Source organism: Mycteria americana, chromosome 17, assembly GCF_035582795.1.
Source record: "Mycteria americana isolate JAX WOST 10 ecotype Jacksonville Zoo and Gardens chromosome 17, USCA_MyAme_1.0, whole genome shotgun sequence".
NCBI classification, from domain to species: domain Eukaryota; kingdom Metazoa; phylum Chordata; class Aves; order Ciconiiformes; family Ciconiidae; genus Mycteria; species Mycteria americana.
Window position 1 is genome coordinate 14,463,038 of NC_134381.1, and position 25,014 is coordinate 14,488,051.

General features: G+C 48.9%; 1 long non-coding RNA gene across 4 annotated transcripts in view; it reads left to right on the forward strand.

The window, feature by feature from the left end:
• The first annotated feature begins 7,315 nt into the window (after window positions 1-7,315).
• The window catches only part of LOC142418257 (uncharacterized), a 36,450-nt gene continuing 18,751 nt past the window's right edge, over window positions 7,316-25,014 (forward strand). For 3 of the 4 annotated variants that reach the window (XR_012778227.1, XR_012778226.1, XR_012778228.1), the window contains exons 1-2: window positions 7,316-7,831; window positions 8,275-8,405. This is a non-coding gene — a long non-coding RNA (uncharacterized LOC142418257). Of the gene's footprint in view, window positions 7,832-8,274; window positions 8,406-12,067; window positions 12,089-25,014 lie in introns of those variants that run through there. The other variant, XR_012778229.1, reaches the window with a different exon arrangement.

Below are 25,014 nucleotides of genomic sequence, written 5' to 3' on the forward strand. Positions count from 1 at the left end.
GAATAATGTTGATAACACGCTGATGTTCTAGTTGTTGCTAAGAAATGCTTACACTGGTCAAGGACTTTTGAGCTTCCCCTGCTCTGCCGGGCGCACGAGAAACTGGGAGGGGACACAGCCAAAAGCGTTGATGGAAACTGGCCCAAGGGCTATTCCATCCCATCTGGTGTCATGCTCAGCATAGAAACTGGGGGGGGGGAGTTGGCCGGGGGATAGGGATCGCTGCTGGGGGGACTGGCTGGGCATCGGTCGGCGGGTGGTGAGGGGTTGTATCGCTTGTTTTTTCCTGGGTTTTGTTCCTCTCTTGCTCTCTTGTTGTTTTCCTTCTCATGAGAATTCATTCTTCTTGTTTTGTTCCAATGCTTAAACTCTTCTTATCTCAGGCCACGAGTTTTCTGACTTTTGCTCCTTGGATTCTTTCCCCCATCCCACCGGGGGGGGGGAGGGTGAGCGAGCTGCTGGGTGGTACTTAATTGCCGACTGGGGCTAAACCACAACAATTAGTTTCCTCTGAAACGTGTCAGTCAGTAAACTTGAGTGATGTTTATTAAAACCACAAAAATGGCACCTGTCTTACAGATCTGGAGTCCTTCTGAACGTGTATTCATCACACGCAAATGTCATTGGGCTACAGATCGTCTGCACTTCACGCTTTGACAAGACAGCGTGCTGAGACAGGGATGAGCTCTGAAAGAAAAAAGGTACAAGGTCATGGGGTTTTTGGTCTGTTTTTTTGTGGGGGGCGCGTGTGTGTGTTTTTAAAAAGAGTGCAATGCTGAGTGGTGGCAGCCTGCAGAGCTCTCTTGCTGCCTGAGCTCTCCTTTTCTTCTCTTTCACTCCTCTTTCATGGCTGTAATTGTAATTTGGACAATTGTAGAAGAGCAGTTAAGTTACTTGCCTGTGTTGATGTGCTGGTAATCCCAGGAAGGTAAATGCTTGAAGCAGTAGTGAATAACTTGGCCGCAAGTGGAATTTCCGAAGGAAGAACAACAATGGGAAGCAAATAGCAAGTTACCAAACAATTTGCGTGGGTGAAACACGTTGAAGTTTTATTGCCAAATGTTGTTGGGTGGTATGTTCCAAGTGGCTATTTTTGGTCAACGTGAATTTTCAGGAAGTTCAGGGTTGTGCGTGGCAAAACGTGTCCCTCTGTTTATGCATGCTGCTATGTAAATGTCCAGCGGCAGGGCTGTTGTTCCCTGCTCTCGATAGTGCCACGGTAGTGCTGCGGTATTTAGACCCAACAGAGGGCTTTAGGAAGGGAAGGGGAATGCCTGTTTTCCGTGAGGGCTATGAATGCTGACCCTTTTCTCTGCTGCTTTCCCATGCGTGCGATGAAGCGGTTTTATTTTTCTCCCTGGTTCCTGGTCTAAATAGTTCTGAAGCTGTTGCTGCTGTGGGATTGCAAGTGGTGTTTCTAGGTTTTTGTGGGGTTCTAGTTACGGATCCCTTCTACTGTGGCGAAGTGTCAAGATAAGGTTTTCAGTGTAAAGCTTCAGAAGCTACATCCACTGAAATCAGGGTAGGTGGAACTGATGTTGCGCGTGCAGCTGTGCTCGCAGGGATGGTCAGTGGCTCCTCATCGAAACAGCAAGGGGTGTGTGGCCGTCGGGAGGGCTGTGCTCTGGGTCTGAGGGCGTGCCGTCTTTTTGCTGTTGGAAGATGGACTAGAGCGCGTGGCTGTGAAATGTCAGGACAGTCAAAAGCTGGGAGGGACCCTAGGCAGGTTTGGTGGCACAACTGCAGTGTGAGAAGGACTTGACCATTTGGAGAAACGGCCTGCAAAAAATCATTCCTGTTTTGCAAGGAGGCAGTTCACAGGGACAGATGGGTTGCTGTGCTGTTTAACAAAAATGCTCACCTTGGGACGTATGGGGTGAGGAAGTCTTGACTGTACGTAGGCTTCGGAAACTGTATGTAGGTATATGTGTGTGTCACCTGCGTGTATCTATGAAAGGGGTTCTAGTGAAACTAAAGGTGCCCATGAGTCCAAAAAAGGCACGGGTGTCTAAAAACTGCAAAAGCTCTAGCAGCCTGTGTCATCAACTGTAGCAAAGATGATGCAAAACACTTTATCCTCCACTCAGTTGTAGTCTTCACCAAGCTTCACAAAAAAAGGAAGCTTTAGATTCCTACCCAGCGTTATGCTAAAGGTTTTTTCTCCTCTCTCAGCAGAACGTCAGCTGCCACCATTTTGCCGTGGTCGCCCTTTCTTCTGCCACGAAAGGACAAGATGGATGGAAAGGCTCCGTAGTGGTCTGCAAGTACACGGTAAGCCTACGATGTGTGCCTGCGTTTTTCCTAAGGTACTCGTAGCGTGGACTTTAAAGGTAACATGAAGAATGTGCCAACTCTGCTTCTACAGTTTTTCTATGAAGTATTTCAACACAAATACTACAAATAGCAATAAGGCGTGTTCTGGAGCATGCCTATGCCAAGCTGACTTCCGTCCGTTTCTTTTCTCTTCCTCAAAGTGTAATCTTCTGTTTCTGTGTGCTTACTATTAAATGATACTGTGAAAATAATTTTGTACTACAAGAGGAAAGAAACTGTTGGGAAGAGTTCAGCTATTCAGAAGGAAGAGCCTTTGTTTTCATGGTAAAAGCTTTCTGCTTTTTCAGTCAGTAAGTTTTTAAAATATCTTCTAGCAGTGCTTGAAAAACCTTACTGCGATCCTAGCATCCGTACTAAAAACCATCAAGGTCAAAGAAGAGACGTGGACAAAACGGGAGAAATGGGCATCGCTTCTGCGTGTTTTCCAGACTTTCCCAAGAAGCGTTAGCAGCCTTGTAAGTACCGCCAGTGAGTCCTGATGTGGTTTTGGTGAGTTACTGCTTCAATAGGGTCCTTTTTCCGGAAGCTACAGTGTGTAATTTTTGACTTCAGTTGGAAAGAGATTTTCCTGACTGGAAATCCTTCTCATTCAAAGAAGTTGCGTTTGGTGAACTTCCCATCGGAGCGGCTGTACGTTCCAGTAGAAGTCATCAGCAACAAGACTTGTCACTCTCTTTTTAAAAAAAAAAAAAGAGTCAATTTCCTTCCAAGGACCCAAGCCCAGCACGTCTTCCAAAAGTTGATGACATTGCTGGTCTTTGGTTCTCAGTTGTAACAGCCGAGATATGATAAAAAGGCGTTCCTCTGCATGCTTCAGTACAGCCAAAAGCATTAGCAAATCTGCCAGTCCCTTTTGGTAGCCTGATGCGTTGCAGCACTGGGGATTTGATTTCCGCCCCCCCCCCGGTGAAACCATCTGGGGGATCTCTTATCTCACTGACTTTGCTATCATAACTGAAACTTTAAACAGAAGCTAAAATTGTGTCATTTACAAAGTGATTGGCACTGTTTAAGCTGTAACTGCCCAATAGCTGTGGCATACAACTTACAAGGGGTATTTCAGCAGTTGGGTATTTGTTCTCCATGTTTCAAGAGAGAGGCAACTGAATGTTGCAAGTTTTTCCCCAATATTTTGATGGCGTGCTCTGCAGTACTTTATTTCTGCCTCTTTCTGTGGTGCGTTTCCCTGGCACTTCAGTAGTGTCTCTCTTGGGCAGCGCGGCTGGGCAGATGTCCCTCCTAGTTACACAGCACATGACCCCCCCCCAGTCCCATTATAACCGTGCATTTTGGAGATAGATGATTTAATGGTATCCCAGCTGTGCAAATTAAATGAATGCAAAAGGAAACTCAAATGCTTTTATCGTGTAAGTGTTGTTGTTGGATGTATATAAACATACGCCCACCTTTTTAGTGTAGAGTGAATTACTGAGATTTGTTCTTTATTTTCCATGTTACTCTCTAAAGTTTTACACTTCCCTTTCAGCTTTCTTGACCGAGCAAGCGAGACGTGCAGCAGCAGCGCGAGGGCTGCAGCCGTTGTGGTGGATCCGTGAGCGTAGGTTCTGATGAGGGTCCGACCTTGTCCTGCAGCCTCACAGGGTTGTCTCCCTGCAGCAGTGCTGGAAGGAAGGGATGAGACATTTTCCAAGAGCAGCAAGAGCGTTCACTTTTAGGTGAAGAAGGTGTTGAAAATCCTATCCCTTGGTCTTAATAGCGATTTGAAGCGTTGCAGTCACTGTAGCTGTTAAAGCATGCCCTGTATCTCGAGCGGAGCTGTTTCCCTAGAATCCTCCTTCAGCTCAACTGCTCTCCTATCCCTTATTCTTGCTGAATGCCTGTACTTTCTGTTGTGCTGTTTTTTTCCTGTGCTGAAATGGAATTTGGGGCTTTTGTTTGCCAGCAGTCTTGCTGTAAGCGTCTGGCGGTGCTCCCTAGATCCCCCCGGCCAGGTTTCCCTGCGGGTCGTTAGGCATGCTGAGGGTCAGGGGCCAGGCCTGTGCCTGGAGGCTCCTGGCTCTGTCTCCGGGGGGTGCTCCCCAGGTGCGGCAGCGAGGGCTGTCTGGTGGGGAGAGCCCAGGGCCGAGAGGGACCGGGGCCATTTGTTGCCCTGGGGAGCCCATCGCAGCGCGGGAACGGAGCGGGACCATGGCGGAGCAGAGGCTGAGCAAGAGACGTGGCACCGTCGTCGGGCTCACTCCTCTATGCTGTGGGGCGGCTGCCAGGCTGTGGGACAGGGGCTGGGGGGGCTGCAAGCGTCTGGGGGGCTGCCCCCCCTTATTTTTCTAGCGGAGCTCCCCTTTTTTGGTGGGGCATGTACATATGTAAATGGCTTGATTAAAGTAAGGAGCTGGCAGTTGGGGCAGTTTCCCTTGTTTTGTTTGTCTTTTGGGTGTGACTAAGAAGGGGAAAGGCTGGGGAGTGATGATGTCATTTGGGGCACCCCAGTGTCACTGGGGGGGACGATGATGTGGTAGAGGAGCAGGTTGAGTGGGGGGATGACAAAGGGGGGTGACAGCCCCAAAATGCCTAAAAATTTTTGGGGGAGGGATTAAATAATTAAAAACTGTAAATATGGGTGTGAGGCATTGAAGTAGAGAAAAATCTCACATTTTTATATATACTGAAAACTTATATATATATATAAATAAGTAAAAAGATTTTAAAAGAAACCCCTCTGTCTACTCTATTATATAAAGGATTTTAGAACATGAGAAAATGTAAATAGAGATATATAGGTTTATAAAATAGAAAAATACCTCATATATATGAATTAAAAAAAGGAGTTTAAAATGCATAAAAAGATGATGTATATGAAGAAATTTTAAATGGCAACAAGACAGACAGAGCTCTCCCCAGCTGCAGTACCGACTCTTGTCCACGGGGTAGCAGCAGCGAGCACAAAAAAAAGCGCGGCACCGCGCATGCGCGGCTCCCCAGCTGCAGTACTGACCTTGTTCCACTGAGCGGCAGTAGCGAGCACGGGAAAATGCGCCACTGCGCAAGCGCCGAGCCACAACTGAAGTACCGACCTTTGTCCATGGAGTGGCAGGAGCGAGCACCAAAAAAGCGCCATTGCGCATGCGCGGCTCCACAGCTGCAGTACCGCCTTTTAGTCTCCGGGCGGCAGCAGCGAGCACAACACAAATGCACCACTGCGCATGCGCTGCTAGTAGGTTGCAGTACGGACTTTTGTCCACACACAGGCAGCAGCGAGCTCGCGAAAATGCGCCAACGCGCATGCACGGATCCCCATCTGCAGTACTGACCCTGTTCCACTGAGCGACAGCAGCGAGCACTTGAAAATGCACCGCTGCCCATGTGCAGCTTCCAAGCTGCAGTACCGACTTTTGTCCACACAGCGGCAGCAGCAAGCTCGGGAAAATGCACCACTGCGCATACTCGGCTCCCCAGCTGCAGTACCGACGTTTGGTCGTTGGGAGGGTCCAAAGCCGGAACTGCAGCTCAGGACTGCGCATGCATGTGTGCACATGAGCGTTTCTGTCATCTGGGAGGGAAGTCCTCGCATCCAGCTCTGCTCTCACACGCTGGCGGTCATCAGCAAGTAAAAATTCTGGGCTTGGCTTTGGCATTGTCCTCTAAGGGAAAGCTCTGGGTCTGGAGGTCGGTTGCTTATTTGCTGTGGAGTATTTGTGTTTTTCAGCAATCGTTCCAAATAGAACGGGGTGGCTGGGGCAGGGCAGAGTAAGGGTCTTTGCAGGGACCTGGGAAGTAAAGTCTTGACTGTAGAAAAGCTTAAAGCATTTGCTGTACAGAAGGTTTCTCTGTACCCACTACATCCATTGCTTATTAGCAGTGACTGATGTTTGTAGGAGTACCGTGTGGAAGTGTGAACTTTCATTAGTGCACTAAAACTGCTTTGGTTCTGTGTAGAAAGCAGAAGAACTACAAAACAACACCCCCCACCCCCCCCCTTTCTTTTTTTGTTAAACATACCATATTTGCGGGGCCTTAGCTTTCTATTGCCAGACTGGCAAAGCTTCACAAGCTCTGTTCCCCCATAGTCACCAAAAGTCTCCAATAGTTGCCAGGATGGTGAGTTAGTTTAGGGCTTCTAGCCCTCCATTCCACCATTGTTTTAGACAGATCCTGCATTCCGCTCAGTTAAAGGCTCACGAGAATTACTTAACATTTGCATTTGGAAGTCATGCTTCAAACAATGAATTTTCAACAAAATTTTTGACACTAGTCAATGAACTCCTGTAATACTGCAGCAAAATGACATTTTTAGTGGTTGTTGAATCTCAGAGTGATAACATAGGCATCCCTGTTTGAGCCCTTACCGCAACCATTGCAATGTTTGTTTACACCCTGCTCGGTTCTTTTGTAAAGGTGTGTAGCTATGGGAGGTGCGTTATTCCCAAGGTGCTACGGCGCCGATGCTCTGGCTCTTGGCAGGAATGGGCAAAGCGGAAGGCTCTGTGGCTAGGGGAGAATGGCGTGGACGTGCTACTGCTCTCTCTGTTGCACCAGAATTTCGACGGCTGGGTTGGGCTGCTAAATCAATGGAACGACTGGAAGAAATGTCAGAAAAGTGAGTACTCTCCTATCTTTACCTTTTAAAGTCGTTGTCTTTCTACAGACCCCTGTCCATGGCTTAGCTATTTGATTGGCGTGAAACAGACCCAGAATTTTGCTTTAAGTGGTGTTCTGATTCGCTGAAATTCCCCGTAGGTAGAGAGCAAGAATTACAAATGTTGCTTGGTGGTTGAAGTTCTCGGGGGTTTCTGTGAAAGCTAACTTGCCAGAACGTGTAGGAAGCAGCCTGAATTCCAGTAGAGGTACTGCATAAAAGGTCCTTTTCTTGACAGGAAAAGAGCTTCACGAAACGTCGGCACTGTTTGCCGTAGGGCCTCCGACATACTTGTTCAGTCATCGTGGGCTTTGTGCCGTTCCCGCAGGCACAATCTTGAACGAATTTTGTACGGCAGCTGGTATCTTAGCTGACTTTCTATCTCGCGCTTGGTTGCTTGTACCTGCTCAAAACTTACTGTAGTGTCAAATGAACCCACAGGAAAATGTCCTCAACTCGTGCTGGTAGGGCAAGCCCGCTGTAGTTGATAAAATCGGAAAATAGCACCACGTTTTGAAAAATTTGCCTTGCGAGGACGAGGGCTGTCTCCTGGTAGGCAGCTGAATTCTGTGACTGATTCCACCGGTCCGCTCTGGCACTTGAAGGAGGCAGTCCCTAAGCCAACGCAATCTAAAATGGGGGTCGTTTGGGTTTTTTTAATCATTTCTTAGGGATATGAGGCTTGCGTGGGTGTTTAGCTTGCCCTGTTCTTTCTGTTCCTAATTCTGAACGCACTGACTGGCATAAAAGAACGGTCGTGTTGTAGTCTGACGGTGTCGTCTACCAGGAGCTGGTGGAAGGTCAGGGCTTACGTAAAACTGATAAGGAGGATTGAGTCTGGAAAGTGGAACGTCTAAACAAGAATTACTGTCCTTGGGAGAGAAGCACATCCTGAAGAAATAGGTAAGCTAATTGAAATGTTTTGGGAACCGTCCGAAACAACTAGTAGGAGTGTGATAAGAAGCACCCTCCCGCAAACTATCCTCCTTATAATACTAAAAGTCACACCCCTCGAGCTGGAGACACCAGCCCAAGCAGAGAGCCCTCGCCTCTGAGCGTGCGCAGCATGTTAAAGTAGCGCTGTAGCTTGAAGTAGCTTGAAAGAAGAGAAATGCACACCAATAGAAAACTGCTTTGTGTAATTACCTATGCATATATGCATAGCTAGACTGTATCAATACTGTACTTGTAGGAGCGAACTTTGTGCTAGCTTTGTGGAGCTACCACCTAGCGCCCATCTCTGCGCAGACATGCCATAAAAACACCTCTGCCCTGTGTGTATATTGGCGTCCCGCACACCGGGTAAACGACCTCACGCTTGTGGGATAACAGTTTTGACACCCCAGATGGGACCGAGCTGACAGCCTCGCCCGGTTCGTCTTGCCGCGTCCGACGGGGAGAAGAGGCCTGAGCGGACTCCAGCGCGCACCGACCGGTTGACTGGGGACTCCTTCAGCTCCTCTCCTGCGGTTGGGCGGTAAGTGACAAAACGGTGCAATGCTCCTGAAAAGAGGTGTTTTTTGGGGATAGGAGAAAAGGGGGTAGGGGCAAGATGTCTCGGGAAGCAGGCAGCCTGTGTTCTGTTCTGGGCTCTGCATAAGACGCACCAGGAAAGACAGGTGGCAGTAGCATAGTTCTGTTTGTTTCTCCACGCTGTCCCGTTCTGAGTAACGAAGGGAGACGTCCCTCGTTCTGGTTTGTATAGGAATACTGGGTTTTTCGGTACCGGGATGGGTGCTGCTGCTTCCCAGGAGGCACCCCTTTGCTCTCCTCTAGGATGCATCCTGAAGCATTGCAATAAATTTGGGGGAGATGCCATGACTAAAAATCAGCTAAAACGATATTGTAATCAACGGTGGCCACAATATCCATGGGAAGATGGTGCAAAATGGCCCGAGAATTGGATCCTTGAAATATAACACTATATCGGAATTAATGTTGTGTTGTCGGGGAACTGAAAAATGGGATGAAATGCCTTCTGTGGATATGTTTTTCTTCGTTAAGGCGCGATTGGGATATTAGGAAGAAAGGTGGTTTAGTGGATTCTAAACATCAGATTGGAATATATGTGTTAAAAGAGAAAAAGGGAAAACCACGTTGTATTGAATGGGAAAATTCAGAAGAGGATATTCAGCTGTTGGTAGCTCCCCCCAAACAGCCCAAATCTGATAGCTCAAGTGGTGATGGAGTTGTGAGTGCTATCTCTAAAAGAACAAGGGGACAGAAACCCATAGTTTGAGCTCCCCTCAGACAGGCTGTAGGGCCTGAAGGAGCACCGGTATCCGTACACGTACCTTTTACTGCTTCTGATTTATTAAACTGCAAACAGGCAGTCGGATCCTATCGAAACAATCCGGAAGGAACGTATAGTACTGTTAATCACGACTCCTAGTCCTAACTGGGGAGATGTACAGGCTCTCCTAGAACATTTGTTTACCGCTGAGGAGAGGAGAACAATTTTAGAGAAGGCTAGAGAGGGACTGATCCAACAAGGCGGGGGGGTGCCTAATACAGAATCACAGAATCACAGAATCATATAGGTTGGAAAAGACCTTCAAGATCATCGAGTCCAACCATAAACCTAACACTGCCAAAACCACCACTACACCATGTCTCTAAGCACCTCATCCAAACGTCCTTTAAATACCTCCAGGGATGGCGACTCAACCACTTCCCTGGGCAGCCTGTTCCAATGCTTGATAACCCTCTCGGTGAAGAAAAATTTCCTAATATCCAGTCTAAACCTCCCCTGGCGCAACTTGAGGCCATTTCCTCTTGTCCTATCGCTTGTTACCTGGGAGAAGAGGCCGACCCCCACCTCTCTACAACCTCCTTTCAGGTAGTTGAAGAGAGCGATAAGGTCTCCCCTCAGCCTCCTTTTCTCCAGGCTAAACAGTCCCAGCTCCCTCAGCCGCTCCTCATAAGACTTCTGCTCCAGACCCTTCACCAGCTTCGTTGCCCTTCTCTGCACACGCTCCAGTACCTCAATATCCCTCTTGTAGCGGGGGGCCCAAAACTGAACACAGTATTCGAGGTGCGGCCTCACCAGTGCCGAGTACAGGGGCACGATCACTTCCCTAGTCCTGCTGGCCACGCTATTTTTGATACAAGCCAGGATGCCATTGGCTTTCTTGGCCGCCTGGGCACACTGCTGGCTCATATTCAGGCGGCTGTCAACAAACACCCCCAGGTCCTTCTCTGCCAGGCAGCTTTCCAGCCACTCTTCCCCAAGCCTATAGCGTTGCATGGGGTTGCTGTGGCCCAAGTGCAGGACCTTGCACTTGGCCTTGTTAAACCTCATACAATTGACCTCGGCCCATCGATCCAGCCTGTCCAGGTCCCTCTGCAGAGCCTGCCTACCCTCCAGCAGATCAACACTCCCACACAACTTGGTGTCGTCTGCAAACTTACTGAGAGTACACTCGATCCCTTCGTCCAGATCATTGATAAAGGTGTCAAACAGAACTGGCCCCAACGCCGAGCCCTGGGGAACACCGCTTGTGACCGGCCGCCGACCGGAGTAAACTCCATTCACCACCACTCTTTGGGCCCGGCCGTCCAGCCAGTTCTTTACCCAGCGAAGAGTACACCCGTCCAAGCCATGAGCAGCCAGTTTCTCCAGGAGAATGCTGTGGGAGACCGTGTCAAAGGCTTTACTGAAGTCTAGATAGACAACATCCACAGCCTTTCCCTCATCCACTAGGCGGGTCACCTTGTCATAGAAGGAGATCAGGCTGGTCAAGCAGGACCTGCCTTTCCTGAACCCATGCTGGCTGGGCTTGATCCCTTGGTTATTCTCTACATGCCGTGTGATAGCACTCGGGATGATCTGCTCGATACCGATATGTACCTCCCGAAAGAGGATCCGGAGTGGGATCCAAACACAAGTGTGAGGGATTGGAGAGGGTAAAGGAATATCAGAAGTTAATTTTGTATGGGATTCAACATGGAGTGCAAAAGCCTAAGAATTTATCTAAACTATCTGAAGTAAGGCAGGGGGATAAGGAAACCCCGTCAGCCTTCTATGAGAGATTGTGTGAAGTAGCTCGAAAACGGACAGATCTGGATCCGGAAGATGATAGCAATTCAAAGTTATTTAACACGCTGTTTATTGGTCAAGCAGCAGCAGATATAAGAAAGAGATGACAAAAGGTAGGGGGCGAGGATGGCGTGACAATCTCACAGTTCTTCTCAATGGCATCTAAGGTACGTAATAATCGGGAGGAAATAGAAGAGAAGGAGAAGCGGGGACGAGTAACGCTGCAAGCTTCTTTGTTGGCTGCCTTGAGGGAAGACCAGGAAAAAGGGAGAGAAAATACAGGAGGTGAATTTTGCGGGCGAGGAAGGGGCTGTAGAAATAATAGTAGAAATCGTTATGACATTCCCCTGGGAATGCATCGGCGTGCAAATTGTAAGCAAGAGGGCCGTTGGAAAAAAATCGTCCATGCCGTCTGAGTAATCGGGAAGGAGAGACAGAAGCAGCCGTTGGAGTCGTGACGGAGATTGGGTTGGACTGAAGGGGGCCGGAGGAATCTATTAAAATTTCCCCAGACGATCCTCTGGTTCCAGTCAAGCTGGGGAATGAAAGAAGAGATTTTTGTATTTTTCATTGATAGTGGAGCCACACATGCTGTGGTAAGTAGTTGTAGGGGACCCTTAAGTAGAACTAAAAGAAGCGTTGTTGGTGCAAGAGGGAAAAAGACTTTAAGGCTGTTTTTACAACCTATGGAATGTTCCATTGGAAATACTAAATTAACTCCTGAATTCCTTTAGATGCCAGAATGCCCCCTACCATTGCTTGGGTGGCATTTACTTGTAAACTGAATGCACGGCTAAGTCCTTCTGAAGACCCTGTTCAGTTGACTCTGTTCAGCCCGCAGGGGACCTCTCCTCTTTGTGGCGGATGCCAGCCTGAACGGGACCTCGCCTGTTTGGGGCACACCGATGGCGGGCGCTGTCGCCAAAAGGCAAAGCAGGGTCATAGCAGAGTTTTCCATTTCTGGGGATGGGCTCAGCCGTCCCCCGCACAAATTTCTCCTATGTAGCAATGGGGATGGCAGCTTTCTTCTGTTTTCTTGAAGAACAAGAGGATGATGGAGCACGTGACAAGAGCACGATCTTTTTCTCTTCCTTTGGCAGTACAGGCACCCAAGGCCAGCCTGCATTCAAGGAACAGCATGGGGATTATCTGTGTCGAGCGTTAGCAGAGGAAGGAAGCTTCTTTTGGAGGCTGAGGTGATGAAGCAGAGTCCTTAATGGTTCTGTTTGATTTTCAGCATGGGTGCGGGGAGGGCCTGGGACATGCAAAACATGGTCCCGGACAGGGGAGTTGTCTATTACATGGGAGGCTGTGAGAGCTATCACGGACACCACTGGACTGGCATCCTGTAAGGATGCTTCCACATGTTTTCTTGTTTAGAGGCCAGCCTCGTCTTTGGGCTGTAAACTAAAGTCTGCCAGGCCGGTGCCAGCTTGGCGGCAGCATCTGCCCATGGCAGCACCAGCTTGGTGGTGGTGTGTGCCCATGCCTGTGCCAGGTTGCTGGCTGTGTCTGGCTTGTGAGGGTTGGGGTACCACCTAGCACCCATTTCTGCACAGACATGAAATAAAAATACCTCTGCCCTGTGTGTATATTGGCGTCCCGCACACCTCGTAAGCGACATCACACTTGTGGGGTAACATTGTGAGAAAAATTAAATTAACAGTCGGGACTGCCACGCTAGTGCCGCGCTTGTGCACTATAGTGTGCTCACCGCTTTATGGGGCCATGGACCCTCCGGCGTGCTCTTGGTGGCGTTGCATTCGCTGTGCCCGGGAGCAGCATGGCGGTGCTCTGGTCCGAGGCCCCAGCGCCGGATGAGGGCTGGGGCCCCTGGTGAGGCAAGCGAGCCCCTTCGGTGGAGAAGGGCTGTCTCCTGGCTGCCTGGGCGTGGCGGGATGGGCAGCTTCCAAGCTTCCAGCACCTCCCCTGAAACCTGTCCCGTAGCTCCAGGCTGCCCCCAAGCCCTGTTGGGAAGGCAGTGAGCTGGTCCTCGAATGCGCTGGACTATCCTTTAATGTGGGTGCCGTTAGCAGCCGTGTGGTAAAGGGGCGGCGTCTCCAGAAGCCCCTGCAGAAGGAGAGGCTTCAGCCAGGGGCGATCTGTGGTAATAACGGTGGCTGCTGCTGCTTCTTTCTCTCCCCCAGAGGCTGCGCTGAGGCCGCGGTTGTCCCTTCCTCCCCTGGGGCTGCCGGGGATGGTACCCGCCTCAGGCTTGCATGGGTTGTCTCTGCCTGACCTCGCTCTACTCGCGGCGTGGGGGCGAAAAGGGACGGGCGGAGCGCTTGGTGGCTGTGGACAGGAGCTGCTGCAGCTGAAGCTGGAGAGGCCAGAGAAGGGTAAAGAAGAAGAAATCGAAGGCCGGCCAGCCAGCAGCTGCCTCCCGCTGCAGGCAAGAGAGAGCCTGCCTCTCTGGGTGAAAAAGGATCCCTCCTCATAGTCTGCAGCAGGCCAGGCTACCAGCGTGCACCACAGGGTCTGTATGCTTAACCAAAAGCGCGGTATGGCCATGTAGTGCATGAGCGAGCGAGGCTATGTGTCTAGGAAGTCTCGTCTTATAAGAGCTGTAAGACACTCATGTATTTTCTTAGGTGGAGGACAGCCAAGCAACCAGAGTTACAGAAGAAGAAGGGAGGAAGGACGGAGAAAGAAGTGTCTGAACTGGCAAATTCTTCCGGCAGCGCTGAGACCGAGAGCTGTGGTGAGTCCTGGGCCCTTGGGGTCCTGTCTCCCCTCTTGTGCACCCCTGCCTCTCCCCTGGCCCCTTCTCTTTTCCACGCTGCAACAAATTTTTTTTTTGCTTCCCTGTATGTCTCCTCTCTATTCTTGCGTCCTGCTCCCTCTCCCTCTTCCCCCCCCCTCCCCCCCCCATCCCCTTGTCTCTGTCCTGCACCAATCGCTGTTTTTTCCTTTTCCATCTCTTTGTTGTGATTTGCATCTCTCTCTCTTTTCCCCACAATTGCTCTGGCCTGTTCCCTGGTGTTCTCTTCCGCTCTGCTCCTGTATGTGCCGCTGTGTCCCTGCCTTCCTAGCTCATTCTCTTTCTGTCTCTATCCCTTTGTCTTGCTCACTGTCACTGGTTTGTTTCATTCTGTATCTCATGGTCCCTGTCCTCCTTCCTGTTCATCTCTGACTCTCTCTGACCCTTTGTGCTGCTCCCTGGCCCTCCCCCCCCCCCCCCCCCTTCTGGTTTTTCTTATGCCATTGCTTATGGCAATCCTAGAGGCTAAAAGCATGAGTGCTTCTTGGTTTGATTTGGGGTGGGCGTGAGGGTATGGGTTTTTTTCCTTGCTGTATTGGTGTGATGACTATATCATAGAGGAGAGGATGGTTTATTCCTTTTTTTTGCCGTCGGTGGAGTTGAAACCTAAATCTGCGAGTCTGTGGTCTTTGGCCAGTTTTCTTAATATTATAGGTGTGAGAGCGCGCGGGCCCTTTGGTCAGGAGACTGTGTTATTTGTGACAAGTATGTGTTAGCAAAAGTGTGCAACATTGCTTGTGGACAGAAACAACCAAGTGCAGCCCAGCTCCAGAATTTGCTCTGTGTAGCCAGAAAATGGCTGGCTTAATCTTGCTCAAATCTTGGATTACTTGTTGGTCATTGCCAGTGGTTGCTTTTATTCTTAGGAGAAAATTGCCAAAGACTTTGGTGAAAAATGGCTTTCCCAAGTGTTTGGAGGAGATGAAAGAACCCGAAACTACTAATTCTGATAAACCCATAAGTATGTGACGCTGTATGAAGCTCACGGCTGTAACCAGCCAGTAGCTTCCATTGATATGGGGCAATCCCAAGCATAAATACAGGCTGGATGGAGAATGGATTGAGAGCAGCCCTGAGGAGAAGTGTAGGAGACCAGTACACTGATGACCTTGATTTAATAAACACATCTCTGAACTGAGATCATGTGCGAGGGGCCCAGAGGAAAAAAGGAGAACAAGAAACGCAGAAGAAGGAGCAAAAGAATGCAGAAGAAGGAACAACAAGATAACTATAAGCCAATGAAATATTGCATGATAAAAGTTATAGAGCCAATTAGATGGTTAGAATAAGCGCGTGCATTGCGCGTGCTTCGCGTGGACCGGTCGGGATGAGTATAAACAAGAGTGCTGTCAGGTAAATAAAGGTCCCCCCTACTATCAGCACTGGAGTCCATGTCTCATTCCCTTCAAGTGGTGACCCCGATGTGATTCGGAGAAAGCAACGCTGCAAGTGGTGTTCGGAGGGAACCCCAGCTGAACGAATCAAGCCAGCGGCAGGACTGCGGCTTTAATCCTGAGACATCACCTTAAGAAACAGGTGAACGCTGGGCAGTGATCAGTGATCATGGGAGCGAATATATCAGCAGAGGAAGAGGCCATAGTTAAGCTATTGATGCAACTCCTGAAAAAAAGAGGAGTGAAATATGACTCCCATAAGATAAAGTTCTTATTGAAGTTTTTGCAAAAGCAAGGGACTCCCTCTACAGTATCTGCGGTATGACGCGAAAACGGGAACAGGCGGGAGAGCAGATTTGGGAGGCAGCACGCAGGGGGGACACCACCGCTACTGAAGTTATGACTACGTGGCGTTTAGTCACTGAGACCCTGCGATTATGGCAAGCAGAAAAGAAAGTGCAGAATGCAGTTGCTCAGGCGGTACAAGCAGGTGATAGTGAGCTGATCGCGAGCAAGCCACAGGAAAAAGACGTTCTTATAGACTTGGGGGAAAAAGACAGAGGCTCGGGCGAAGCAAGTGGGGAAGTAGTTTTGAAGTCACCCCCCCCGAACTCCCCTCCCTCAAAGCCGATGTCGCCCCCCCCGCATCCGATACATGCATCAGAAGCACAACCCACGGCAATAGCAGAACAGGCTTTTGACCCCCGAGATCAGTGGGAGTGATTCCGTAGGGAGGCACTGAAGGATGGTGAAGATGCAGGTTTTGTGTTTCCGGTGCGTGTACAAGACAATAGACTGAATGAGTGGACTCCCTTCCAGTGGGACCTAATTAAGGAATTGAGAAAGACTGTCACTGTGTACGGTTTAAATGCGCCATTTACTCAGTCATTGTTAGAGAATGTTATGACAGGACATTTGCTAACTCCGTATGACTCGCGGCAAGTGGCTGCAATGATTTTAACTCCAACCCAGCGACTGCTTTGGAAGCAAAAATGGAAAGAATCCTGCGAGGTGGCAGCCCTGAGTAATCTTGGGCGGCAAGCTGGCGATCCCCTTGCCAGGGCAGGAAATCTCCAGTTGATGGGCACCGACCCTTTGCTGGATCCTCGATTGCAAGCTAGATTAGATCCCAATATTCTCCAACAGTCCGCGGCATTAGCTTTGCAGGCGATGCTGCGGTTGCCCGAAGTTGGAAAGCCAGAACAATCGTTTACTAGTATACGACAGGGGCTCCAAGAACCATATATGCAATTCATTGATAGACTGAGGGATGCGCTAGATAAACAAATTGAGAATCCTGAGGCGAAGGAAGCCCTAATACTGAAATTGGCAGTGGAAAATGCAAATACGGACTGTAAAAAGTTATTGTAAGCAATGCCTGTTAACTCTATGTTAGTACAGATGATCGAAGCAAGCAATCGGGTTGGATCTATTGAACATCACACTGCTGCGTTGGCTGGAGCGTTTACCAGTGCCCTCAAAATAGGGCAGAGAGTTATTGGAGACAAGCGCTGCTATCGGTGCCATACCATAGGGCATCTAGCTGCTGACTGCCCGCAGCGAGAGTCAGCTATTGGCTGGAGCGCTGGTTCTAATCCTCCTACCTTATGTCCACACTGCGGAAAGGGCTGGCACTGGGCCAACAAGTGTCGTTCAAAATACAACACGGAAGGACAGCCTCTGCCAACGTGGCAGGGAAACGGGAGGCGGAGCGTGAGGTGGGGACGCATGATGACACAAGTTCCATCGACCCTCGGACCGGAAGGGCAGTCCACACCGGACTTCCGTCCAAAGGCAATGATGGCCAGAAGTTTACCATCGGCTGCCGTGACAACAACGCCACAGACATCGTCACCATGGATACACTCTCTGCCAGGACCCGAGGAAGCGCTGGACTGGATGTCGCCACGGTAACGGATTTTACTCTTTGGGGATCCCATGTTCAAAAGATTCCACTGAATGTAAAGGGACCCTTAGGGCAAGGGTATAGCGCACTTTTGTTGGGCAGATCTAGTACCACCTTGACGGGTCTGTTTGTTTTGCCCGGGGTTATTGACGCTGATTTTACTGGACAGATTCAAGCTATGGTCTGGACCCCCTCTCCTCCAGTGTTTATACCCGGAAAAACTAGAATTGCCCAGCTCATCCTGTTTAAGGCAGTAGTTCCATAGGCTGAAAACTGTGACCGATGTGACGCAGGTTTTGGATCAACCGGACCTCCTGCAATTTTTTGGGCTACGCAGATTTGTACCACTAGACCTATGCTTACCGTGACACTGTATAATCCTCACACAAGCCCTGCTTGTGTTCAACTGCCGGTTCTCATAGACACAGGGGTGGATGTTACTGTGCTAGCCTTGAAAGATTGTCCACGCAGTTGGCCACTGGCCACACCCACGGAAGGTTTAGTTGGTGTTGGTGGCACTTCACATACTTTTCAAAGTATTAATTTGCTTACCATTAAAACTCAAGAAGGATCCACATTCACTGTACGCCCATATGTAACAAATTTACCCATGAGTCTATTGGGAAGGGATGTGATGGCACAAGGTGGTTTTACCCTGAACTGTCCCGAAAATTTTCGGTAGTGGCCATTGATGAGCGACCGAAAATTAAACTAACTTGGAAAAAAAAGAGACGCCCGTTTGGGTAGATTAATGGCCACTCCCCAAAGAAAAGGTCGCTGTACTTCAAGAGTTAGTCGCTGAGCAACTCCAACAGGGACACGTCACACCTACGACCAGCCCCTGGAATTCTCCGGTATTTATTATTAAAAAGAAAAGCAGAAAATGGCAACTGTTGCATGATTTGAGACAAATAAATAAAGTAATAGAAGAAATGGGGTCACTCCAGCCAGGATTACCTTCACTGACCATGATACCCCGAAATTGGGACATAGTAGTTATAGACTTGAAAGACTGCTTTTTTACAATCCCCTTGCACCCTGCAGATGTCAGGTAAGAGTGCTGTCAGGTAAATAAAGGTCCCCCCTACTATCAGCACTGGAGTCCGTGTCTCATTCCCTTCAGAGAAGGGCTTGGGGGTGTTGGTTGATGAGAAGCTCAACATGACCCAGCAACATGCGCTCGCAGCCCAGAAAGCCAACCGTCTCCTGGGCCGCATCAAAAGAAGCGTGACCAGCAGTCGAGGGAGGTGATTCTCCCCCTCTGCTCTGCTCTCGGGAGACCCCACCTGAAGTACTGTGTCCGGCTCTGGGGCCCCCAACTTAAGAAGGACGTGGGCCTGTTGGAGCGAGTCCAGAGGAGGGCCACGAAGATGATCAGAGGGCTGGAGCACCTCTTCTATGAAGACAGGCTGAGAGAGTTGGGGTTGTTCAGCCTGGAGAAGAGAAGGCTCCGGGGAGACCTTATAGCAGCCTTCCAGTACCTGCAGCGGCTCTACAAGCAGGCTGGAGAGGGGCTCTTTACAAGGGCACGTAGTGACAGGACCAAGGGGTAATGGCTTTAAACTGAAAGAGGGTAGATTTAGATTAGATGTAAGGAAGACGTTCTTAACTATGAGGGTGGTGAGGCACTGGAACAGGTTGCCCAGAGAAGTTGCGGATGCCCCATCCCTGGAAGTGTTCAAGGTCAGGTTGGATGGGGCTTTGAGCAACCTGGTCTGGTGGAAGGTGTCTCTGCCCACAGCAGGGGGGTTGGAACTAGATGATCTTTAAGGTGCCTTCCAACCCAAACCATTCTGTGATTCTATGATATATTAACTATTAAAAAACATGTCTTTTTTTCTCTGCACACAAAACATTGATGGTATTTGCTGAACTAGCTTGCTAATTAGTTAATTGTTTGAGTAGCACTTGCCTGTCTCCCTTTTCCTAGAGGGATGATCTGTCCTGTCTTGGAAGCAAGAGAATGTCCCAGTCTCTGATGCTTTTGCTGATTTTTCTGCTTAACTTGCGGTAAGTCAGTTCAACTTGGACATGTACCTCTTGAGCCTTACCTGGTACTGTGTGTAGGTATTGTCAGCAGTGAGGGCAGGGGAAGGGCAAAATTTGGCAGAATATTGACCTGTTTACTCCTCCATACAAAAGGAAGCATTTTTGCAAGTTTGACAAGTGAATTGTGAAGTTGACTGTGATTACACCCCAGAGGAGGCTCTAGCTAACGCACACATCAGCAAAGCATAAGTCCTGGGCAACTTGATTCCTACCCCCAAAAATCCCCAACCAATCAAACAAAAACCCCTCCACTAAGCTGCTTGTTTTGTGCAGGACACTAATTTTGAGTACTTCCCCCCTCTGTTTGGTATGTGATAGTTAGGACCACTGACAGCAAAGGTTTGTCTCCAGCTCCTGAGCAAACCTTCCCCGCTTCCCCCTCCCTGCCCTCTCTGCAGTTGAATTCTGCCAGCTCCTGAGGGCAGGAGCATCCTTCTGTGAAGTCTAGAGCTGGAGAAAGGGCTCTTGCCCAACCTTTCTCCAGCTCGGTGCCCAGCTGTGGCTCCGCCAGTTAATGGTTTAGGTGGGCCTGGCAGTGATGGGGTGGGGTGGTGGGGAAGAGGAGGCTGGCTGCAGCACTCTCTCTTTGGAGGGCTCATTGGTGAGCTAAACAGCTGCTCCTGAGCTGGTGCCTAACAGCTTGTGTATCAAGTGGTGGTGTTCTCTGGTTCCTAGTCAACAAAGACTTTAGTAGGGTTTTTCTTTGTGTGTCCTTTGGCTGAGGGCAAGGACTCCACTGATGAGAGGGGGCTGAGAGTTTTTGAACACAGGAGATATCCTCAATGGAGGATATTCTATTGTTTTTCTTGAGCCGGGGTTAGTTTTGCCTTGTCTTTGTCTCTCTTGCTATTCCCCTGTCACTTCTACAATACCTTCCCAACTGTACCTTCTACAGGCCCTGTGCTCTCCCCAAGGTGTTGATATTGTACCTGCACATGAGGATTTGACAAGGAGTTGTTGGAGTGACAAAAAGTGCTGATAGGTCAAAGCTGCAGTGAGAAAAGTAATTGTTCAGAGACCTTGTGTCTCAAGCCACCCATAGGCAGTGTAACTGACTGCATGGACTACCACCTGTGGGTAGCAGCTGTCTCAACTATTTTAATGACAGGGGGTAGAGAAATATGTTCAGGAGGGGTTTTGTTTGGGTTAAAGCTTTGCTCTCTCTGTTTTTCACCTAGTTGAAAGCATCTACAGTACTGCTGCCAAAGGAATGCTAGCAAGAGCCAGCCTGGCTGGGAGGGCCCCTTGCCTTGAAACCATGAATCACTGCTGATCGCTTCTCAACTTGTTAGACCTGAGGGTAAAGGTCTGTTTATCAAATAAAAATAGTAGCCAACAGGAGGATCACTGAGGTGATGACTTCTTGGGCACCATCTGAGGGATTGTCATTGGATTTTGCTTCAGAAATTAAGTTCTTGAAGCAAGGCACCTGGCTTCTTATAAGTACAGTCTGGTCCCTGGCAGACACCTCCTTGCATCAGTGGGGTGTTGACTTCCCCCCTCAGAGTACTTGTGTGAGTAGGCTCACTGACAGCTCTACACAAGCAGACCGATGGGCTAGTGGCCTGATGGAAGTCAGGATTTGTTTGTATTTGAGAACTGTTTTGTTGTAGTAATTGGCTAGACTTGTTTGGAGATACTGTATGTTCTTGATGAAGAAGCATTAGAGTGATGCTTAGGAGGTATGTGCTTAAATGAAATTATCTTGTATATTACACAATTTCTTCAGTATAAGTGAATTAAAATGATGCAATCGGTAGTAAGATGGATAGTACCTAACATAAATCATAATCACTTGAGCAAGTATTTCACTTTACTTTCTTGTTCTAGCAAAGTGAAGAATATACTCCCTGTCTCTCGACGGCTGTTGTGCGCTGCTCCGGGCAGGGGCAACCTGTTGCTGGGACCGTGCCAGCACAGTGACCGTGCAGAGGTGTGAACTGGTGATGCCCGTGGCCTGAGCTGGGCACGCGGGAGGTTGGAGCGTGGGATTTGTGCTGGAGTAATGCTGAGTTAGGATGAAGCAAAGTGCCTGTTGGAGAGGGCGTGACAGTGTCCGTATGAAGTCTGTGTGAGGTTACGCCCCAGCCACACGCTACTAGTGCCTCTCCTTACTCCAGCTCTCAAAGAGATGCTGAGGCTGCTCTTCTGCTGTGCCTGTGCTGGGGACTCTTCCCAGGTGGAGACTGGGCTTGTAAGGCCTTGGCATTTCATCCCTCTTTCTTGTATTTATACCGCAGTGGTGCCTGACTGTTTCCTACAGTCTAAAGGCCTAACAGGAACACATGGATCAGGATTGTATTTGCAGCTTCAAAAAGCTTATTGGGAACCTTTCTCCACGTTACTATCAATACGTCTTGACCTAGTGCATTACCGTTGTCTTTGAGGGAACTGAGAGAAAGACACATGGGATAAGACTTGTGTCAGAATGGTGTGGTGTAACAGACCCTGCCCTGCAGCTGGTCCTTGGAGTTGGGTAAATTCCCAATGTCCTTCTGGCTTCTTCGTTCTCGAGTTGAAGTGCTGCGTAGTCCATGACTGATTCTGATCCAGCTGCTTTGGTCAGAGGGCGTTCAAATTAGTTGTGAGTCTTGAAGGGCAGGGAGGGAGTCAGACACGAAAAGGAAGGTGCATCCTTAATCCATGTACTGTCCACACAGGTGTCTAGGGGGGAGTTGTTCATTGTGGGGGTTTATTTCTGTGGGGTTTTCGCGTTCTCTAGTAAACCAGTGAAGAAATGGTGAAGAAGCTTGTTTCTTGAGAAGACAGCCACGTTTTCATTTGTCTCAATTTGTATCAGTTCCATCTATTTTCATCGCCCTGGTTTTGGGGCATCCTTACCATCTGTGGTCACGGACCCTACTCTTGCTCCAGCGGAGCCGTTCTGCCAAGCTGTGCAGGGAGGGCAAGTGCGACGGTTGCGTTTTCGGATGCAGAGACGCTTTTCTTCATGTGTCCACATGTTTCTGCCCTCAGAAAGTTGTTGAAATAAATTTCTGCTAAAAGGTAGTGCTGGGAGAGAGGGAGGTTTCTCAAAGAGGTCCTTCGAGAGGCCTCCCTCGGGTGGGTTATCAATTTGTCTGGCTTAGAGGTTTTCATGCTTTTGCCTGTTGCTACTGTGGATGATACTTAATATTTGAGAAGAGTGTAGTCCCTGCTGTGCACAGAGAGGAATTAATCTGTAGCCTGGTGATTGGCTTTACATACCAGATGCTTGCAAAACATGGTGTCCAACCCACCAGAAGGGGATTTTCAGCTCCATCGTTCCTGTTGGGCTGTTGAGTCCAGCCAAAACAGAGGCTTGGTTTCCTTGTACGTGCAGGTGAATGGTGACCTGTTTGAACCTTTTGGGTTTATCTTGCAAGTGTTTACCCATTGACCTTCCCTTTTGGTAGCTTTCATTGATTCTGTTATGTACTCGGCCTGCATTACTCTTCTATACTGGGGCCTGGAGTATTAAAAAGGTATAAGTTGGAGACGTAGGGTGGTGTTAAAATGGGCTCGTGAACCTTGCGCAGAAATGAGTTGTTCAACTCCGGGATTGTTCCAACGCAAAATAGCTCGTGTTTGATGTTCCCCTGCTTCCCTCGCCTCATGGAATTATGCTGCTGCCCTCTCAAAATTTTTATAATATATAGATCTAGAAAATAGACTTAGCTTAGTATTTTTATTATGGCCCTAGGAAGATTTTAGGTCCTCGGTTTCGCTGATACCTTCTTGACGGCTTTGCTAATGAATGGAAGGTTTTCCTTGGTGTTATTGCAGCTCCCAAAGTGCCTGTGGTAACACAGGTTTTCCATACATCTGTGGCATTTCCCAGGGGGCCTTAAACCCAAGCTGAACCGCCTTATATGTGGCTATATATGAGGGTCAGGTGCGAGGATATTCCCGAAGTCCTCTCAACTAAAAAGCATTGCAACGGGTGCACTTAAACAGCAGATTTGCAATGAGCTTCCAGTGAAGCAAAGGTTTTGTGTGCAGCTGTGAGACATCTTCAGCCAATCTTCTCTTCCCTGTGGTATACGGAAAGCGGTCTCGGCCTTTCCCGCTGTCCAGCAGAGCCCGAGTCGTTTCCCTGCTTACTGAAGTTAAGGGCAAAGCTCTCCCGTGGACTTCAGCAGTGGGGGACTGGAGGCTGATGTGGAAGGATACTGGGAGAGGACCGTTTGCCTCAGCAGTGGGCTATGCACAGCTGATACCACAGCTTCATCCCTGTCCACTAACTCTGATCTGTCTTGTGTTGCTAATAGTATTTCTCAGGGTGGATTTTTGTTCGCTGTGGCACATAATCTAGGTAGCACGAACTGAAATCAGTTTGGGTTTAATGTTCAGTCTCACAGGAGGATCTGCTGTGATGTTTTATGTTAAATGAAAGAACAAAGTTAAACCTAGAAAAAGGCTCTGGCTGGAAAATCCAGCAAACTTCTCCTGGTACTTGGGTGTCGTCGTGTTGATGTTGTATATCTGAAACACGAGGAGAAAGGTTACAGAAAATTACTACAGAACTTGCAGCGAGCAACGAGCCAGGCACATTTCGGAGCACAGATCTGGCTTCTCAAGGTAGAAATTGCTGCTTTTGTCGGACGCTTGCAACATGGATCTATGAGATGCGTAGCGCCCTGTGCTGCTTTTCAAAGCACGGTAGTGCCGACAGCACTACGGAATTGCCCTGCATTTGCTGAACAGCGACTGGCTGAAAAACAAAGCGAAACCAAGAAAAGCAACAACTTCATGCCAGCTCTGATGAAAATCTACATGTATATTTTTCTGCAGGTTGCTGTATCGTCAGGTGTGGGGAGCATCTCCCCGCAGGTAGACCTGCATGGTGCTGGCACTGGTATGCTGCTTCTGAGGGTAAGGAGAAGGTCTGAAGGACGGGGATATCTGAACAGTGAGGAAGTCTACTTTGTGGGAAGCAAAATGAGTGAAGAGCTCTCGGCAGTCAGTGGGAACGTGCTTTCCAGCTTGCCCCTCTCGAAGAGAGCGTGCGAGCATTCCCACAAGAGTCTGGCTTGATGACAAGGATTGGAATGGGAACCAATGATTTCTTTAGCAGGGAACAGGGCGGTTTTGCTGAGATGGTTTCATATGCAGTCGTGCGGGGCATTTTCTATGGCCCTTTTCTCGGGCTCCTCAGACTCCTTCTTTAAGCAAGGTATTGGACAATGATAACACCTGCAGGTGAGACGCATCCTGATTCGTTGTCACAGTGCTAAGGCAGTTGTCCTCTGATAAAGCAGCAGTCCTTATTGCCTCTGGATGTGACTTGGTAGTTAGCTTCTCATAACCACGGTCATAATACAAACAGCTTCATTTCTGAAAGATTGAGTTTGCTTGCAGAGGCCTGAGAAGACAACAGTCAGATGCAGGAAAACAAAGCCTGAGAGTTCACCAAAGGAAACTCTGAGGGATGGGAATGAAGAATCACAGCCAGTCCTGTGGAAATAGTCAGTTCTTGGGGAATTCCTTTGGTATTCCTGCTTCGCTGTCTCTCCTGCACCTATCTGGTCACGTTCGTTCTGATTTCATAAACACCCAAACAACACATATGCTTTTAAAGGTCTGAAAATACTGTAATGGGATTATCCAGAAGTGCTAGAAGCACGTGTGGCAGAGGCGTGCAGACCAAGACAACGGTTCAGGTTGTTTGAACTCTGTAACGCAGCGATTCCTTTACAGGAGAACATGCCAGTATTGTGTCAGAAGGGTCAAGGGAGCTCTCGTTCTGGGTCCGTGGCTCTAAAATGATTTCTTAAGGAGGTCGATCGTATAAGTGCCACAGACAAAGCTTCCTTGGGAGTAGCCCTCCTGCAGAAGCAGTGAGTAATTGACACGGTGATTGGGGATTTAATGGATTTTAGTCACAGCACTCAAGCAGTGCTCTCTCTGTTGATGCAGTCTTCCTGAGTGTTTTGCTGGGATTAGGAATATTACCAT